Below are 6,000 nucleotides of genomic sequence, written 5' to 3'. Positions count from 1 at the left end.
ATGACAGATTACAGATATATGTTAATGGTTTTGATATTCCTGTAATGACATTTTTCACCAATGCCATACTAATGTCATTGCAGTCTGTGGACATTTTGTTCTTACATTTGTTTACAATATCCAACACTTCTTCTTCACCCACTGCATTTAAAAACATAGAATTGAGATTTATCTCCAACAATCCCTCCATATTTTTATTCAGTAGAAGCATTTAAGTTTCACCTTAAAACTCATTTGTATACTCTAGCCTTTAAATAGACTCCCTTTTTAGACCAGTTGATCTGCCGTTTCTTTTCTTTTTCTTCCGGTCCGATCCGGTGGCCATGTACTGCTTGCCTGTGTATCGGCTGGGGACATCTCTGCGCTGCTGATCCGCCTCCGCTTGGGATGATTTCCTGCTGGCTCCGCTGTGAACGGGACTCTCGCTGCTGTGTTGAATCCGCTTTGGACTGGACTCTCGCGACTGTGTTGGATCCATTGTGGATTGAACTTTCACAGTATCATGTTACACCCGCTCGACATCCATTGCTTTCCTCCTCTCCAAGGTTCTCATAGTCATCATTGTCACCGATGTCCCACTTGGTGTGAGTTTTCCTTGCCCTTATGTGGGCCTACCGAGGATGTCGTGGTGGTTTGTGCAGCCCTTTGAGACACTAGTGATGTAGGGCTATATAAGTAAACATTGATTGATTGATTGATTGATATTTTTACCAGTTGTCCGTGGATCTGGGATTTTTGCTGCAAGTTCGGGTCCAATACTCACAAAGAATTTATTGAAGGCATTAGCTACATCCATCCATCCATCCATCCATCATCTTCCGCTTATCCGAGGTCGGGTCGCGGGGGCAACAGCCTAAGCAGGGAAACCCAGACTTCCCTCTCCCCAGCCACTTCGTCTAGCTCTTCCCGGGGGATCCCGAGGCGTTCCCAGGCCAGCCGGGAGACATAGTCTTCCCAAAGTGTCCTGGGTCTTCCCCGTGGCCTCCTACCGGTTGGACGTGCCCTAAACACCTCCCTAGGGAGGCGTTCGGGTGGCATCCTGACCAGATGCCCGAACCACCTCATCTGGCTCCTCTCGATGTGGAGGAGCAGCGGCTTTACTTTGAGTTCCTCCCGGATGGCAGAGCTTCTCACCCTATCTCTAAGGGAGAGCCCCGCCACCCGGCGGAGGAAACTCATTTCGGCCGCTTGTACCCGTGATCTTATCCTTTCGGTCATGACCCAAAGCTCATGACCATAGGTGAGGATGGGAACGTAGATCGACCGGTAAATTGAGAGCTTTGCCTTCCGGCTCAGCTCCTTCTTCACCACAACGGACCGGTACAAAGTCTGCATTACTGAAGACGCCGCACCGATCCGCCTGTCGATCTCACGATCCACTCTTCCCTCACTCGTGAACAAGACTCCTAGGTACTTGAACTCCTCCACTTGGGGCAGGGTCTCCTCCCCAACCCGGAGATGGCACTCCACCCTTTTACGGGCGAGAACCATGGACTCAGACTTGGAGGTGCTGATTCTCATTCCGGTCGCTTCACACTCGGCTGCGAACCGATCCAGCGAGAGCTGAAGATCCGGGTCAGATGAAGCCATCAGGACCACATCATCTGCAAAAAGCAGAGACCTAATCCTGCGGTTACCAAACCAGATCCCCTCAACACCTTGACTGCGCCTAGAAATTCTGTCCATAAAAGTTATGAACAGAATGGGTGACAAAGGACAGCCTTGGCGGAGTCCAACCCTCACTGGAAATGTGTTCGACTTACTGCCGGCAATGCGGACCAAGCTCTGGCACTGATCATACAGGGAGCGGACTGCCACAATAAGACAGTCCGATACCCCATACTCTCTGAGCACTCCCCACAGGACTTCCCGAGGGACACGGTCGAATGCCTTCTCCAAGTCCGCAATTATACTTTCTTTATTTATTTGTCCCTTTCTAATTTCCTCTTCCAGCTGCACTGCTGGGTCATTTGTGCTTCTTGCTTTGCGAAAACCACTTTGGTAGTTTTTTTATATTTTCTTTTGACTCTAAATAATATATTAATCTTTCATTAATCATTTTTTTCCATTACTTTGCCCAAATTTGAGGTCAATGCTATCGGCCTATAATTTCCTGCCTCTTCCGGATCTTTCCCTGACTTGCATATTGGAATTATTACAGCTGTTTTCCACTCATCTGGTAATTTTCCTTCTTCATATATCCTATTATATAATTTCAAGACCACTTCTTTGCCGATGCTACCTACATTTTTGATCATTTGATAACTCACCAGGTCTTTCCCTGGCGTCGTATTTTTTAATTTTTTTAAAATTGGAACCATTTCATCCAAAGAAAATGTCATATCCATAGTGTTGGTAAAACTATTATCGTTGTCTTCCTTCATTTCCTCAATATTTAAACTAATTGTTTCTTCTCTCTTTTGTTTTTCTACATTTCTCAAATGATCATTACTGTGCACTTTAACAAAGGTTTTTGCTAAAAGTTCTGCTTTTTCTTTATTTCCTCCCACACTCCGCGTTCCATCTTTCATCACATGATGTTTATGTTCTTTTCTGAGCCCTGACATTCTCTTGATCATTCCCCACACTTGGCTTAAAGGAGTAGTTCTATTTAGTGTTTCACAAAAAGTTCTCCAATGGTGTTTTCTTGTTTTTTTAATAACATACCTTACTCTAGCTTGATGCCTTTTATATTGGATCATGTCTTGGAAATGATGTGTTCTTCTCAATATTCTAAATGCTCTATTCCGTTCTTGTATTGCATCTGTGCACTCTTGTGTCCACCACGGCACTATCTTCCTTCTTCTCCCTATACTATTCCTTGGTATGCTCTGTTCGGCTGCTTCTATTATGCACCCCGTAATATCTGTATTTAATTGTTCAATATCTTGATTTATATCTACTTCCTTTAAAGTTATGTCGGTAATTTCCCTAAATTTCCCCCAGTCACCATGATTATACTTCCATCTTCCTTCTATCCTAGTGCTTTCTGTCCTATGATTTATGTTTATGTGAATGAAGATTGGATAGTGATCACTTCCCATTGTGCTGTATTTATTTACTTCCCACTCCACCTTTCCTGCTAACCCTTGTGACACTAGTGTTAAATCTATTGCTGTTTCTTTACCCGTGACGACATCTAACCTTGTTCCCCACCCATCATTCACACACACCACTTCTTTTTCCTCCAAAAGTGCTTCCAATGTTTCCCCATTCCAGTCATCCCTTTCACCCCACATTGTGCTATGTGCATTAAAGTCACCACACCAAATAATATTGCCACTCCAGTGCTCCATTATTGTTTCTAGTTGGTGAATTTCTAATTTCTTGCATGGATTATAGAAGTTTAGTACTTTGTATCTTTCTTTATTATTCCATACTTCTACTCCTACTATCTCTAGTTCTTGTTTTACTTTTAATATTGAATATTGCATGTCTTCCTTAATAAATATGGCACATCCTCCTCCTTGCCCATCATTCCTATCTTTACGTATCGTTATATATCCTTTTATTATAAAGTTTAATTTTGGCTTCAGCCATGTTTCTTGAATACATATTATATGTGGTTTATTTTTCATATTATTAATATATCCCTTTAATTCCTTTCCGTTTGCTATCAAACTTCTGGCATTCCACTGAACAATGAACATGGCGTTGGATTGTGGTCACATGACTCGGTCTCGTCTACTCTCTGTAGCTCACCTTGCACCTGTTCCCAGGATAGTTCTTTTAAATTTAAAAACTTTGCTGCTGCTTTGACGATTATTTTGATTTTCTCAGTCTTGTTTCTAGCCTGTTCTGTACAATTTATCACGTAAGCCAGGAATACAACTAGTTTGTCCATGGAAATTCCTGTATTTGCTGCCTCTTGTTTTTTATTTCTTGAACTATTTTCACTTCTGTCCTGTTCTGCACTTTCTTGATTTCTTATTTTAACTGCCTCTGTGTATGTAATATTTCTTTCAACTCTGATTTGCTGTACTTCTTTTGCCTGTTTTCTTCTGATGCAGCCCCCATACGCTGCTGTGTGATTCCCGCCACAATTACAACACTTGACCTGTTCATTTTCTCCACATTGTCCATATTCATGCTCCCCTCCACACCTTCCACATCTCATCTTAGCATGACACACACTACTATGTGCCCATAGCGTTGGCACTTGAAACAACGTACTGGGGGTGGCACGTAAGCTCTAACATAGAAGCTTGGATACCCAATCATGATTCTCTCTGGTAGGACCTCCTCTGCAAATTGCACTAGCACGGATTCACTCTCAGTCTTTTCACCGTTCCTAAATGCCATCATTCTTTTCATCATAGTGACAGTTCCTCATTTTATTTCTCTTTTCAGATCATCTAAATGTTCTCCTCTTGGGAGTCCTGTCACGACTCCTCTTGCCCCCTTTCGTTCTCCCACTTCGATGTTTTCCTTTATTATTTTGTTGCACAGTTTTTGCAATCGCATTGCTTTGTTCTTTTGCTCTCCATTTTTGCATTTAATCAACAGCCGTCCGTCCCTGAGCACCTTGGCTATCTCCACCTCTCCAATGTCCTTCTTTAATCCCTTAACCAGTGTCATCAAACTAATGTCATTCATATCTTGGTTTGATTTAAATGTATAAATTATCTTATATTCATCCACCATAACCCTTTTCCTCTTATCAACCTCTTCATCGTCTTCATGCACTCTTTTCGCACTCGACTTTCCTTCACTCCCTCCTCTCCCCTTCTTTCCTCTCTCCCCTCTAGTCCTATCCATTTCCATACTATCCTCATACATCCCGTCACTATCCCCTTCCATCTCCATCCAGTCACAAAACAGCTTATGCTCAACCGCCAAAACAGATTTAGACACTCTCGCCGCCGCCAAATTCACTCCAAATGCTTAGTAGTTCCGCGTCTCTCCTTCCTGAAGCTTCCTTCTCCCGTTAGAGTCCTCTCGAAACCTTTTGTCGGTGTGCGTGCCGCCTTTAGAAAGTCACGTGACCAATCATGAGCTGTTTGGGTCACGTGACCGATACGCGAACTGTGTCGCACTGGCACCTGCGCGCCAAACTGTGTTTATAAGTGATGAGCATCGTGCGTTGCGGTGGAGATGTAGCCAAACTCTCATGAGACACACTTTGCCTTTGGTCTTGTAGATATATTTATTGTATCGGCAGCATCGTAAATATGCTGCCGCTAGACACACAGATTGAACTCAGGACCCCGGAACAGGAAACATAGGTGTCAGGTAACACAGAGGTAAACACTGCCCTCTAATGGACACAATGAGTAAGGGCGTACAACAGTACAACACTTAACAATAAGGAAGTGCATCTGTCAAGGAGATGCTGCTGCCAACAGAATCGCCTCACTTCTGTCGTTGTTTTTTTTTTTTTGTCATTTATCATCGTCGGAGATCATTTCCGCCGTCTGGGAATATTTTGATCATATATCGGAAAAAAATGTATTTGTGTTCATTTTCTTGTCGTTTCATTAAGTCTCCACTGGAGACTCTCCGGTATTGTCCCGCCCACACAACCATCCAATTAATTACATTAAAACACAGTGATGGGGTTGTTTTCTCCGGTAGCTGAGTTGGTAAAGTGAAGGACCAAAAGCGTTCATGTTGATTCCCATAGGGCGGTTGTTCGAGTCCAGCTCGGCCCCATTTACTTTTTACCATGAATTGCTTAACGTGGACCCCGATTTAAACAAGTTGAAAAACTTATTGGGGTGTTACTATTTAGTGGTAAATGGTACGGAATATGTACTGAACTGTTCAATCTACTAATACATAAAAGTTTCAATCAATCAATCATGTTCACATTATTTATTGACTGTATCTAAAAAAGATAAACATATAGTATTATTTAAATGAAGATATGAAATAATCCTAAATGAAATACAATGACTTGGTTTATATTATTGTATATACTAGGTCATAAAATCAGTGTCAGTTGAGTCGGTCCATAGGTTGCCTGTAGGGATTTTTACTGTCCAGTAGATGTCATTATTT

Source organism: Nerophis ophidion, linkage group LG21, assembly GCF_033978795.1.
Source record: "Nerophis ophidion isolate RoL-2023_Sa linkage group LG21, RoL_Noph_v1.0, whole genome shotgun sequence".
Classification (NCBI taxonomy): Eukaryota; Metazoa; Chordata; class Actinopteri; order Syngnathiformes; family Syngnathidae; genus Nerophis; species Nerophis ophidion.
The sequence above is the reverse complement of the archived record's forward strand: the minus strand, read 5'-3'. Positions refer to the sequence as shown.